Genomic DNA, 13,659 nt, shown 5'->3' on the forward strand with positions numbered 1-13,659 from the left:
ACGACTGTGTTAGCTGACCTTACAAAGCACAGTCGCTGCATTTATCCCAGCACTTTATCAGGCTGTTTGTTATTTTAAAAGCCCATCTTGCTGCAGACATTACACTGGAGCATCTCACGGCTGTCACCTGGCGGATGGGCATCTGTACTTCAGCCACCTGCACTAGAAATAAGGCTCAGGATTTCCAACAGCCCAGAGAGCATCCCAGTTATCCCACACACCCCTGCAATCCCAGCCTGGATAACACAGCTTAGCTATGCCCTCCTCTGGACACTACCAGTTTACGCAGCTCCTAGGTTTTGCAGGATCTCCAGCAGCAATTAATGAAGCCATCAGCAATTAGCCAGGCTTCTGAAGCACGTGCTGGTAAGAGAGGAGAGCAAGCAAAAGGTGAAGATGCTGTTCTCCAAAACGTTAAGGAGGTGCTTTGGCACCAGAGAGGGGTTCAAAAGCAGGTAGAAGCCTCTCAGACTTTCTCTCTGCAGCCTATAGCCCAGGTATCAGAGAAGATCTTGCAAGCCAAGGCTTTAACTCCTTGAGAAACTACACAAACAGCCAGTAGAGAAAAACAAGAGCTAGAGGAGCCCCAGGACTATTCAAGCTAGAGATAGAGTCATTTAGGTTGGAAAAGACCCTTCACTAGCAGCAGTAAAGAACAGTCCTCCATAATACAGGTTAAAACCATCTGAAAACTTTTTTCACCTCATCTCTTAATACAGGAATTCAGTACCTGTGGTGGTCTCAGAGCAGGGCTGCAGAGCTGGCCATGGATGTGCAGGCTCTTCCTCACTCCTAAGTGTTTTTCTTGGAGATGTCTCCCCCTTGCTAAGAGAGGCAGCCCAAGGGTTTTGGTAGAGAAACAGCTTGCAGTTAAATGAAGTGATGCAAATATGAAGTCCTTTCTGGAAAAGGAGTCAAGGCAGAGTTTTCTCCATCATTCATCCAGTCTAAGTGCCAGCACTTGCTCAATCCATCACAGAGAAACAGAAAAGAGCTTTCTGCTGCATTCAGAGCAGCTTTTCCTGTTCCTAAGCTTCAGACAGCTCAGGTTCTTAAGCCACCTTCACAACACTGGCTCAAATTCAGTACCTTACTGGTAACTAACCCTCACACCAATAACTCCCTCAAAAGACCTCCAGCATCAGGAAAAAAGCAAAGGCTTGGGGGGGACACTTATATTTAGTGGGTTCTTGGGTCATTGGCTAACAAACACGGGGCAGCTGAGGGCAATCTCTCTCCAAGCAGACACAAAGGGGGCATGGGGTGGGGCAGCAGTAGGTTTTGTGGTAGTTTGTGGGTGGTGGAGTGATGTTTGTTGTTATTGTTGGGTTTGCTTCTTGAGGGGCTTTTCTTTCATGGATAGGTACTTCATGTGGGTTTTCTTTCATGGATAGGTACTTCATGTGGGTCTTCCTTTTGGCTGTTGAAGTGAGAGTTGCGGTTTGGCTTTAGTAGCTTGTTGAGTACGTGGGATAGTATTGAAATGGGCCCTGTCCAACCTCTGATGCCCTGGTATTGGGGAGAGCTCTGTTGCTGGTTTCTCTCTGCCACGGAAACTTCTTCACAACTCCTACTGCTTCAGAAGCTGTTTATGAATCTATTGCTCCATCTTAATACAGGGTTCTTCTGCTCAAAACTCTTAGAAAGTCAGAGCATTGTAGAAGCTGGGTTAGCTGTACGGTTTAGTTTTTTCCCTGTTATACTGCACAGGCTAAAAAAGGCAGATGTTTTTGAATAGGGCTATTGTGCCTTTAAGGGGAGACCTTATTATGGCTTTTCAGTACTTAAAGGGGGCTTATAAGGAAGATGGGATGAACTTTTCAGCAGGGCCTGTAGTGATTGGATGAGCAGTAATGGTTTTAAACTGAAAGAGGGAACATCTAGAGTAGATATAAAGAAAAAATTTGCTATGCTGAGGGTAGCGAGATGCTGGCCCAGTTTGCTCAGAGAGGTGGGAAGTGCCCCATCCCTGGAAACATTCCAGGTCAGGTTGGATGGGGCTTTGAGCAACCTGATGTAGTTGAAGGTGTCCCTGCTCATGGCAGGGGGTTGGACTACATGGCCTTTGAAGGTTCTTTCCAAGCCATTCTGAGATTCTATAGTTTTGACAGGTTTGGGAGAAATGGTAAAAGATGGCTAAGCGTAGCTTTTAGGGAAAGTCTCTTCATGTGTTTGTGTAACTGTTTTTAATTCCTACTCACTCTAGCAGGTGTGGGGGCTTCTTAACTCCATGGGATAGGAGAGGTCCTGCCTTTTGAGAAGTGTGACATAAAGTCTTCTTCAAAGCAAAAAGAATGAGCTACACGGTCCTAGAGCACCATCCTGTGGCAGTGCAGGTGCTGAGCAGGAGGGATGTGCTCCCTCCTGACTCACCGCCCCCCCATTCTTGGTAGAGCCGCAGGTAATTAGCTGCTATCGTAATCAGCATATGATGCATAACCAGAGCTCAGCTGATCCCCAGCCCAGATACAGCTGTGGCTGCAAACCAGTGAGGGGTGAGCCAGGCAGATGAGCTGTTTGCACACCACTTGTGGAAGGTCTGGTGTTGTCCAGGGGACTCTGAAGAGTTCAGCCCCTGACTTGCATCAGGAAAAGAGACGATATTTCATGTGCGTTCTTTGTTCTTCCCTCTGAAGGGAGAATCTGAGGTATTGCATAAGGGGATTTTGGCAGCTGAAGGATGGATGTGGGTGTGGGAAGGTAAAGCAGTGCAGGAATGGTTGAAATTGCTGTTGAAATTGCAAGTTGCTGCACTGATGACAAACTGCTGGCTGTGAAGTCAGTGATAGAGTGATGCAACACCAGCCAGTGGTGAAGATGTAGAAAAGCAGGTATATGACGTTAGGGACTCCTATGTGGTGGGACTGGCTTGCCCATGACTAAGTGATGTGGTGGAGAAATGGGCTAGCTTTAAAAGGAAAGAAGTGGTAAACCTGGCAAATGTTAATATCAGATTACTGTGAGAAACAAAAGGTTTCAGCTGCATAGGCCAAATTTTAAATCTTCCTCAGCTGTGGAGGACACAGACCTTGCAAGATCCAAGTGTGCCAACTCCTTTCCACTCCTGAGGGACTTGCTATTTGACTCGAGTTTCTGTGAATTTATGGCTGTCCGTACCACCAGTTTGTGTGTGCCTGTCTTGTTGTTGCACTGCTTATATCCTATGGGGATATTACCAGCAGCCAGAGGCTCTGAAAGGAGACAATCCTGTTCCATTGCTGCACTTAGTTGTGTATAGCAAGTCTTTTCACTGCAGAAAGAAATAAGGTTTACTGAGGTCTGAAGAGACTGCATGTCTCCCTCTGCACCCCAACTCCCTTCAGCTTTCTCTGGGTGGTGCTGATAGGATGAGGCTGAGAAGAGTGAGGAGGGCTGGCCTGCATTGCCATACAGCTGTGCTATATGTGTAATTCTAGGAGGAAAGTCTGAGGGGGGGCTCTCTGCCTGAAATGTGAACCCTAAGGACACCTTCAGGTGTCCCTACCCCATGCAGAACATAATAGGACAGAGTAGGACACATCAGAAACATGACGCAGGTTATGGTTTGGCTGTCCTCTACTGAAATCCTCATGTGAATAACTAATAGTCAACTCAGGGAAGGGGAAATTCTCCATAATCCTTAAAAATCATGATGTGATGTCCCGGAGCCATGAGCCTTTCCCTGCTCTGAAGTTGTCGACTTAAAATTAGTGTTGGTTCTGATGGACCCTGTGGCCTGATTCAGGGTATCTGCAGGTCAGTAAACGCCCAAATGGTGCCATGAGCTTGGGTCATTGGAAGTGGTCCCCTGTGTTGGTGACATTCCTTACTCCAACCATCCCCACCGTACTCCAGACCAGCTAATCTTGATTTAGTCTAAAAGCTGTCTTGTAAATCCTGTGGGGAGTTCCCAGGCAAATAAATTAACTGTCGGATATGACCACGGATGATAATGAATGGAGCAATTAAGACTTTCCATTTGATGACTGTAATTTTAATGGGCTGGTGCAAGCCAGCTGAATACCACGGGAAGGAAGCTGCATCAGTGTCATAGGTAGAAACGGGGCAGATGACCCACTAAAGAGCTGGGTGGATCATACAAATAGGAAGCTATGCAGTTAAACTTGCCAGGTGATGAGCAGCTCCAACTGTATTCCCAAGGAGTGTGTCCTGTGCATAGCCCTTGTCACCATGGATCCACTGGACACTAGAATGAGGTTGGCCATGACGCATTTTGAGTGCTGATGATGCCTAGGTGACAAATGACATGTTCTTCAAGTAAGCTCTCCCGGCATCTCAGAAATGCTCCTGTTCCCTGTTGGAGAGGGGAGAAGGAGAAGAATGCCCACTGCTGAAGAGGTTCTGCTGGGGAACAAGGTGCTGAGGCAGTGGCCATCACCTCACCACCACCCCCATCTCTTCTGCAACCCAGTCCCATGAGGTGCTGTGCGTGGGTGCTGCAGAACTCCTGCATGTGAAGATAAAAGGCTTAGTGCAAAGTAGGGTAAAATAATGACTTGCTCCGATATTTAGTGCTGCAGATAATGAAACAATGGATGTTGTTCCCTTTTGGAAGTTCTTGAAATGTTGAATTAATGAGGGGATGATCTGCCTGCTTGGACTTACTGGGGGACAGTGAATTGTTGTTCTATGAGGACATCTTGCTGTGTAAATAAGCTGTGAACAAATGAAAGGCCTGGCTTTTCTCTCACTGCCACAACCCAGGAATAGCTTCATTAAAGCCAATAATAATAATAAAATACTGCTTGCACCCGATGCCAGTGGGCTGGACAGTGGCCAGATGCTTCCCATGAATGTCCTGTCACATGTCCCGTTTCCAAAAACATGGATGTCTCTGAGCCACAGCCCTGAACTGAAGGAATTCATCATCTCCAGCCTGAATGTCCCGTAATTGCCTGGCAAACCACATTTTCCCCTATCAGGGCAGGAAGTCTGGTTCAGGAGGTGGTGTCTATGGGTTCAGCCACCCTGCAGGACTCTGGGGTGCTGGCTGGTGGTCCCTTCTGTATCTCATTCCCCATCTGTAAACAGAAGGAAATGGTCTTCTCCCACCTAACAAGGTGGTCAAGGTTTGGGGGCTCTCTTTCTGGTCACCATCTAACATGCGGGAAGTCCAGTACCAGAGATAATGGGCTGATTTGACTGGAACTGGAATTATACAAATGATATGGGCCGAAGATGGCCAAAGACTGACGTTTCAAGGAAGGTAGTGGCTTTTTACAGTGCAGTTTGGGTTGCTTTTTCCCCAGGCTCTGCTGGGTGCCATACACCTGCGAGCAAACCAAGAATGAGCTTTCAGAAACCAGGTGCATCCCGTGACGCAGGCTCTCACGCAGGACGTGTCCTTGCTTTCCTGGTCGCTCTCCATCGGAAGCTCGTGCCTGGGTCGATCTCACCCCATGGCTGCCGGGACCAGAGCCATGGAGGGGAAGGACAACCCTGGTTTCAGTGGGCACCGTGACCGCAGCACCGCGGTGCCTTTCATTGCATTCCCCTTCGTGCGCCGATCTTTACTGTCATTACAAAATTTCCCAGTGATGAGACTGTGGGTGTGATAAGAGATCTGCACATCTAATGTAGCAGGGCTGTTGCTCAATTTTGAGTTATACTCCTTTTTGCTTTATCCGCCTGTTGTTATCTTACTTGGTAAGACTTGTCTCTAGGTTGAGATATGCCAGAGAAAACAGTAAGGACCCATGTATATATTTTTTTTTTTTCAAAATGTTCTTCCACTTTTTCAGAAATGTTAGACATTTCAGTTATTTAAAAGTAATCATTTCTGTTTGCCCATGCTGCCATTTCTTATCACACTCACCAAATATTGGTTGAAAAAAGTGAAAGAACTGAAAAAATATTTTCCCTCTTTTGTTAGGTAGAACTTTTATTCTGTGATCTAAGTTTGATATAGGTATGAGGCAAAGTATATCCTTTCCATACATAACCTCGAGAGCTAAAAACCATTTGAGGCGATCAGCTTTTTGGTACCCAGCAGACTCCAGGTGCAGCATAGCATCCAAACACGCCCACCACCAAATTTTGTCAGGTATTAAGCAGACCAGCTGGAAACATTTTGATCTCAGGGATGTTTCTTTGATGTAGCCTCTGTGATATGCTGTGATTTAAAGCCAGACACAGTTGTGTTAGCGTGAGCTTTGCTTCATGCCATCTCAAAGCTGAGGTGCTGGGCAGGTGTTGCCGCTACTGGTAGGGCAGGCCCAAGTCATCCTATTTCATATCTCCTGGATTCCCATTGTAGCATCAATAATTTCCCAATAAGCTTTGGAAGAATGAGGAACTGAGATGGGGGAAAGAAGAAAATTGAAAACAAGGTGTGCCCATGGCTTTAATGCATGTGGTAAACAGCAGGGACCAGATAAAAGTGAAACCAGGAAAGGAAGCCACAGATGGAAGACTGTTCCACTGCCAGAGCCATTGTATGTTAATTATTGGGGAAAGTTTTTCTTCTTGGGATACAAAAACCTCATCGCTGTGCCCGCATTCCTTGGCAGTGAGATATAAACCATTAGGAGGAATTAGGAGAAATACTCTCAGAAAGAGCCCTAGCCAAGATCGGTTAAGTACTGTCATAAGGGTAAAAGGGCAATTTCTCAGTGGACAGACCTGGGGAAAGAGCTGGCGCTGAGGAGAGGAAAGGATTGAAAGCTTTGATCCCTGAAATAGAAGCAGAACATGAAGGGTGGAGGCCGAAACATTTCCAGATTAAAAATAATCCTTCCTTTCCAGTTCCTGCACCCATCTGACACCAAGGATTAAGTGGGAAGGGAGGCAGGCTGTGCCTTGCCTAAAGAGATGGGGAGGGAGGAAACAGGCATGAAAAGGAAACGATACTGCCGGAAGGAGAAAAGCAATTTCTGCTCAGAAGAGGTGGATCCGTGTCCTCAGGACCAGAGCAGGGGCCACCACCACGAACAGAGTATGGCATCAGTCCTGGCCACCACCAGGGACTGTCAGCCATCAATGACATTTGTTGCAGCTGCATCTGTCTGTCATACCCAGCAGCAAGTCTGGCATCACCGAGTCATCTGGCATCAAGGGCAGGCTGCCTGCTGGGGGAGAATGGGTAGGTCTTGCAGAGATGAAGCTGAATATTCTTCGTGAACCACTGCCCTTTTCGAGGACCACTGAGACCAGTCCCTAAAGGTTCAGAGTAGATGGGGGCACAAGGGGGATGTCATGCTCCCATAGCCCTGAGAGCTGCCCAGCTCTGTGCCCACCTCGTTGCCTTGATGTATGTCATATGGGGATGCCAGACAACACAGGCATTTTGTGCATTACGTCATTTTATGAAGTGTTTTGTCTTATTAACCTAGTGAGAGAGAAACTGAAGTCTTAGGGAGAGATGGCTTCTGTCAAGGAACTGAAGATGATCCTCCATCCCACCAGCCACATTGCCTTTACCTCCCTGTCCTTACCCACCAGCCTGTGGTGTGCAAAAAGCACAGCTGGAATAGAGAATTAAACAGAAATAAATTTAAGGGTTTACAAAACTGGCTAGATCTCCAGTGTGCCTTGGTCACACCGACACCCAGCCCGTCTGCTATCTGTCATCCAGCAGGAGCGTGGCCCTCTCCTACACTCAGGATGGATGCGAGGATCACACCTCTTTCACAACCCACACGGAGGATGTAATCGGGAGATACCGAGCAAACACATCATGAGAACACGTATCCCTCTGTGGCAATTATACTCCACCCTACTGATACAACTTTGGTAGCTACGAACTGTGCTTCACAGTGAACAAAAGTATTCAGTGCACACAGTGGTTTGGGGAGGTCTCTGCATTAAATTGCTTAAAGAAAAGAGAGCTCAGACCCCCAAATGCTGCGGTCCCCTGCTTCTGCAATGTGATTTTCCTTCATTAAGGAGAGTTTTATCTGGGAATGAGGCATTCGGCTGAGATTTTAAAGCGCTGGTTTAAGTCCCAGGTTTGAGACTTTCCCAAATCACTCCCCCCTGTGCATAAAATGGGGACATAATTCTGCTTTCTCTGATTTCCAATCTTTGGTACCGAAATTGCCATTTATGAGCCTGGGAAAGTGGACCTTCAGTAGTGGGAAGGAACAGTTGGTTGGAAGCAAAACGATTCTATAATTAAGAGATGAAAGACCCCCGGTAGTTCAGCTGTCACTGAGACGAGCTGCAAAGCTAATTTCAGTTAATGTGGGCATTTAACTTTGTTATTGAAATGTAGGAATATGGTGTCACATTCAGGTTTTCTTCTCTCTCTTAACAGTTTGCAAATGCTACTTTTTTTGCTGCTTGCAACGAGTCCTTTAACAAAGTGGCAGCATGTGCAAGCACCTCCATGTTCCTCTGACCTCCCCATTTGAGCTAATAAGTCTAATTGAGAGCAACCAAATCAAGCTTTGTTATGCCCCGCACCCCAGCACACGCACCTAAAATCCCAGGACTCATCTTTTATGTGCCAGAACATGCTAAACCTCTTACTACTGCATCCTGACTGCCCTTGATCTTAATAGCAGAGATAAACAAGCTGTTCTAGATATGCTAAGTATATGCTACAACCACAGCCCTTAATTTGGTTTTCAGACAAACAGTGAATCCCTTGACATGTGTCTTCCCTGCCCTACTTACCTCCCTGGTCCAGGCACACCACAGAGGGGCTTTGACATTACCTGTAATTGGGTCTCCATCACATCAGGAGCCGTATGGTCTCAGATGGGTGTTTCTAGATGTAAACATAGCAGTTGTATTATAGGAAATACTGCACCAAAACTCAGTGAAAGACCAGGCGGGAAGGGGAATTGGTTTTTCTTTTATTTAACTTTATTTGGCTCTACCCACTTGGATACTCATCCACATACTCTCAAACAGCCAGGTGTGCATGACTACTCTGTGCAGGATCACTTGGGAGTGACACAAGGTACTGAGGTATCTGCTGGGCTCCTCTTGATTGACAGCAAAGAACTGTGTTTTGGGGCAAGCCTTTTATAAAAATCAATAATTATAGGAGGATATTTTGCCCCAGTCACTCTGCTTGGTTCCTGGACAAGAGTGCAGCCTGTTGTCCCATTTCCTTATTTTATACGACAGTCAGTTGTCATCTTTTCTCCTTATCGGGACAAAAGAAAGAGTAAACATGTATAACATGAGTAGTTAAGAGTTCTTGTCTTTTATCCAGAATATGGCTTTCCAAATTGCATGTTTTTACAGCTGATTGAAAGCTCAGGCTGATAAAAAGGTTTTTCTAATACACAGTGGAAATATCTTTTTGGGCCTCTTACAGATGAAACCCTGCAGCTGTCCCATGAAATCGTAGAATCATGGAATGGTGTGGGTTGGAGAGGACCTTAAAGATCATCCTGTTCCACCCCCCTGCCCTGGGCAGGGACACCTCCCACCAGCCCAGGTTGCTCCAAGCCCCGTTCAACCTGGCCTCGAACCCCTCCAGGGATGGGGCAGCCACAGCTTCTCTGGGCAACCTGGGCCAGGGGCTCACCACCCTCACACCAAAGAATTTCTTCCTCATATCTCATGTCAATCTCCCCTGTTTCAGTTTAAAACCATTCCCCCTTTTCTTATTGCTCTGCTCTCTCCTCAAGAGTCCTTCCCCAGCTTTCCTGTAGGTACTGGAAATCCTTTTGAGATGAGACCCTTTGACAGAGTACCACATGCTGGGGAGAGGGTCCCTTGTCCGCACCACCAATGGAGATGTCTCCCTCCTTCCAGGAGGGTGGCCATGTGGCGGGGGACTTGGTGAGGCTGATGGGCACTGCTGATGGAGAATCGTCTGAGACACACGAGTGCAAAGATGAGATAAGGCTGAGCAGGTCTCATGCTCCAGGGCAGGAAAGGCACATGGGCGACGCAAGGAAGGAAGCACTTAGCAGAGACTATGGGTGGCACAGCCTACGGCTCTCTGTCACGAAGCGTGGCTCTGAAATAATAAAGCCAGCTACGGTTGCCTCAATCAGCTATATCTGAGTGAAAGATGCTTCCAACACTGCCACGTAAAAGCTTGCCTGGAGCTGGAGGGTTTTATTGGAGGAAATTGCCGCTGCTGTTTGTAATAATTCCAGTTTGGCAGAAGACAGACATGCAAAGTGTGAGCAAACTGTATATCGAAAGTGAATTCCCCTGTGGCCCTTACAGTTAAGGGACGAGGTGCTACAATAAGGGAATGGCAAAGATGCCCCCTTTTACCTCTTAACCCATGAGTAAACGTAGCAAAATGCCATGTGCAGCCTGTAATAAATGACACTCACTCAGCAAGAGGGACTTTCCCTATTCTTCTGTGCTCCTGAGAGGTTTAAACAGAGCCTGTTGCATATTTGTCTGCCCACTGGATATAAAACTCCCAGTATTGTCCTGATGTTTTTTTCAAAACTGGTCCTTTTTGGTCATGTTCACTCTGCCTATGACAATGCAGTCAATGGCCAGAGCATCCCAGCATCTCTCACTGCTATTGTGTATATAACTACCAGCGAACATAGCAATGAAGTAGCTTTTGGACTTTCTTTAAAGCTAAAATTATACAAGTTGGCCATGTCCCCTGACTATGTCAGGCACAGTCTAAGCAAAAACACTGGGAGGTGCCAATGAAATTATGACACTGAGTCGACCACTCCGCAGGCAAAGATGGCTCTTCCAGTGCCTGCATGGCTGTGGGTGACTCCCATGATGTGACGGGATGTGGTGGCCGTGCTCTCGCAGTGCCACCAGCTCACTGCCATGACTGTCAGGGAGGACAACCAGCCCCTCTGCTCTTGTGCTGAGGTCTCTGCAGGCCAGCGGGGTTAAAAATAAAAGCAGTCCTAACCCAGGTGCTCTTACACGAGGGCAAGTCTACATGAAGACCCCTTCACCGCTGCTTTGGCTGTTTGGGTTTCTATCCTCAGTTTCTCTGTAGGTCAAATCCTCCAGGGCTGTAAATCACGTGGAGCCTCCCAGATTTCCATCACTTCAGCCTCTGCCTCTGTAGGCACATGTTGTCTTTTAGTGATCTCAAACTCATTGGACCAGAGTCCAATGTGTGTCCCTACAGCCCCTGGCAATAACGTGGGTGTCGTTAGAAACATATAATACACTCCTACCAAACTGCCAGTTACAACACAGTATAATGACATGCCAGAGCCACGTCTGGGTGTTCAGAACCATTTTCTAGAATGAGAGATAAATTATCTGTGTCTATAAAGACAAAAGTTTCTCTTTCCTCCCTCACATTTCCTTTCTGGACTGTTGGACCCCTCTGTAGGGGGGGATGTGAAAGTAAATCACTTGTTTTTTCTGAAAATCCAAGAGCACGTCTGCCTTTCCCCATTTCTTCACTCTACATGTAGTAGGCGGAGCCATCCAATGACTTTAATACAGCTGAAAACAAAAGAGGTGGTGGAAGGGAGATATCAATCAGAAATGACGAGCCCAAGATTATGCCAAGTAGGTGGGTAGTTGTGGTTGGGCTTGGCTGATAAATAAATCAGTCATTGTTTCTTTCCAAGAGGAGGACTAGATACTATATAAAAGTTCCCGCACACCAGGTTTCCTCACTCCATTTGACTTCTTTCCACTGGTTCGTGCCGTGGGACACGGTAAGATATTTCATGCTACTGATGAAAGCTAACTTGGCTGATTAGCCTTGGAATGCTAAACTGGAAAAGGTGGGAGTAAATATGGCTTTTGGGTCTCATAGTCCAAAAATTTCTCCTTGTTTACAGTCAATTTTTTTTTTTCCTAATGATTCAGTCTGTGTGATTACTTAATCACACAGAAAAGAGGGAGACCTGGGACACGGAAAACATGGTCTTTGGGACCCCTTTGATTTCTCTGGGCCCAACACCATGTGGCACCACTGTATACTAAATACTCTTGGAATATAAATCTTTAGAAAAAAGACACGAAAAAGAGGTTTTGCAGGTACTTAGCAAAGGGAAACAAAGGACCTGAAATATAAAAGGCATACCTATTCTCATTTTCCAGCCTTTTACCTAAATTGAAAAGGGTTCTCCTTTGACCACTTGTTTTCTTGGAGGAGCCGTTTTCTCCTCTGGCGTATTTGGACACCTCAGCTGACCTGTAGATCCTTTTCATTAGTAGAGCTGTCACTTGCCTGTCAGAGGAATAATAAATTCCTACTGCCAGCAGACAAGGATGTGGGCTGTGCTGGGGGTTAAGTGCTAAAAAAGTGCTCAAACTTCACCGGGTCCGTGTAGGTTTCAGCCTTGCATACAAGCACCCATCACACCCTTGCAAATGGGGACCTAGAGATGCTTTGTGCAGCTGCTTTTTTTTTCCTGCATTGCTGTTATCTTTTCCACTGGCTATTCCTCTTTCTTCTAATTTTTAAGAAGAAATAAAACAGTGTCTGTGCTCTTTTGAAATTGAGACTGAAGAATTTCCAAGTGCAATGAAATTATTGTTATGCAAATGATGACCCACGTTCTTTGTTTCTTGTATGACATGGAATATTAATACCTATCCTCGAGCACTACAGCCCTCTCAAAATTCCCAAACCACATTTGGATAAGGGTAATTCTGGTGTACCGCGGCCTTGCGTACCTCTTGCAGTGGCATGACACTGACAACTTGCTGCAAGAAGGAATTATTAAGGAACGATTACGGTTGCACCTGTCCTAGAAATAAAAGACCAGCTATATATGGATAGAGGAGGTCTTGTAGAAGACCTGATCAAGGGATATGGAATGAGCTGAAAGCTTCCCAGGTCCTTCCTGGTAATCATTTTTATTTACTGAGGTTGACAGTATCCTTTCGCATTAGCTATCAGAGGTGGATGGGGGGCTGGTTGTTGCAAAAAGGGAACAGAAGATATTTTCTTACATCAGCCTGCCTTTGGAAGGGGTCAGGGAGGCACAGTAACAAAAGCTTTCCTCCCCCTGTTTTTGTTAAGGCCTGTTTTTTCTTTTCTCTTGGAGGACCCTCTGACGCCAGGACGATGGGTTCCCATCAGCAGAAGGGCGATGGCCAAGGCATGTCTGAGCAGTCTGGTGGATGCCATGGTGGCGGAGGAGGTTCATGCCATGGGGGCGGTGGTGGAGGATCCTGCCACAGTAGCAGTCAAGGAGGATCTATAGGATACCAGACCCAAGGATCGTCCTGCCATGGAGGAGGAGGCGGCGGTGGCTGCAGCGGCGGTGGTGGCGGCGGTGGTGCTATTTACCAGACCCACATATCATCATCCTCCTTTGGAGGAGGAGGAGGCCACCAGAGTCAAGGATGCATCAGTGGCGGCAGCGGAGGTGGAGGAGGTGGTGGTGGGTCAGGCCACCAGGGACAAGGACCCATCTGCATTATTGGAGGAGGAGGTGGTGGTGGTGGAGGCAGTGGTGGTTCAGGCCACCAGGGACAAGGGCCCATCTGCATTGGTGGTGGGGGAGGAGGAGGAGGTGGTTCTAGCCACCAGAGCCAAGTGCCCATCTGCATCGGAGGTGGCGGTATAGGAGGGGGTGGTGGGGGAGGTGGTGGTTCAGGTCATCAAAGCCAAGGCTCCATCTGCATTATTGGTGGAGGAAGTGGTGGTGGTGGTGGTAGTGGTGGTGGAGGTGGTTCAGGCCACCAGGGCCAAGGCCCCATCTGCATTGGTGGTGGTGGAGGGGGAGGTGGTGGTTCAGGCCACCAGGGACAAGGCCCCATTTGCATTGGTAGTGGTGGTGGTGGTGGTGG

Source organism: Chroicocephalus ridibundus, chromosome 21 (genome assembly GCF_963924245.1).
Source record: "Chroicocephalus ridibundus chromosome 21, bChrRid1.1, whole genome shotgun sequence".
NCBI classification, from domain to species: Eukaryota; Metazoa; Chordata; class Aves; order Charadriiformes; family Laridae; genus Chroicocephalus; species Chroicocephalus ridibundus.